General features: G+C 37.8%; 1 non-coding gene across 1 annotated transcript; it reads left to right on the top strand.

Moving 5' to 3' along the window:
• Nucleotides 1-252: 252 nt before the first annotated feature.
• On the top strand, nucleotides 253-359 carry LOC118981704 (U6 spliceosomal RNA). The gene has a single exon (XR_005065399.1). It is a non-coding gene; the product is annotated as a U6 spliceosomal RNA (small nuclear RNA).
• The last annotated feature ends 815 nt before the right edge of the window (nucleotides 360-1,174 follow it).

A 1,174-nucleotide genomic window follows, 5' to 3' on the forward strand; every position in this document is an offset into this window, starting at 1 on the left:
TCCATTCCAAGATATTTACCCAAGAGAAATAAGGACATGTTCATACTAACACTTCTACATGAATGTTTATAAGAGTTTTACTCATAAAAGTCTAAAACTTGAAACAACTTAAATGTTCATCAGAGAGAGAACGGATAGACAAATTGTATTAGAGTCATATAACAGAATACTAGACAGAGATTTAAGAAAATGAACAATGATGTATGCAACAATTTGAATAAGCCTCACTGTATATTGTGTTAAAGAAGCCAGGTGCTCGCTTCGGCAGCACATATACTAAAATTGGAACGATACAGAGAAGATTAGCATGGCCCCTGCATAAGGATGACACGCAAATTCGTGAAGCGTTCCATATTTTTCAGATCAATTTAAGAAGCTGAGGCCAACAAGAAGAGCATCACAAACAATGGGAAGACAAAGGAAGAATCCCCAAATGAAAGAAAAGGAGGAAGTCTCAGAAAGAATGTTAGATGAAATAGAGGCAAGTCAACTATCGTATATTGAATTCAAAGCACTGGTTATCAGGAAATTCAAAGAGCTTACAATGAGCTACCAGAAACTACAGGGGAGCTACAATGAACTCTCTGCAAACTATACCAACATGAAAAAGGAATTAGAAACCATCAGCAAAGGCCAAGAGGAAATGAAGAATACAATTTCTGAACTGAAGAACACAGTAGAAGGTATTAATAGTAGGATTGATGAGGCAGAGGACTGCATAAGCAAGCTCAAAGACAGGGTAGAAATAATCTCCCATATGGACCAGGTAATGGAAAGGAGAATCAGAAAAAATGAAGAGAATTTAAGAGAAATGCAAGACAACATGAAATGTAATAATATCCGAATAATAGGAATACCAGAAGGAGAGGAAGAGGAACAAGGGATAGAAAACCTACTTGAAAGAGTAATAACGGAAAATTTTCCTAAGTTGAGGAGAGAGAAAGTCACACGAATCCAGGAATAACAGAGAGTCCCAGGCAGGTGGAACCCAAAGAGGCCAGTGCAAGACACATCATCATTAAAATGGGAAAACTCCAAGACAAAGAGAGAATCCTAAAGGCAGCAAGGGAGAAGAAGGAAGTAACATACAAGGGGGTCCCAATAAGGTTGGCTACTGAATTCTCAATGGAAACATTCCAAGCAAGAAGAGAATGGCAGGAAATGTTCCAAGTAA

The sequence above is a fragment of the Sturnira hondurensis genome, unplaced genomic scaffold (assembly GCF_014824575.4).
Source record: "Sturnira hondurensis isolate 20B ecotype Veracruz unplaced genomic scaffold, ASM1482457v3 Scaffold0002016, whole genome shotgun sequence".
NCBI classification, from domain to species: Eukaryota; Metazoa; Chordata; class Mammalia; order Chiroptera; family Phyllostomidae; genus Sturnira; species Sturnira hondurensis.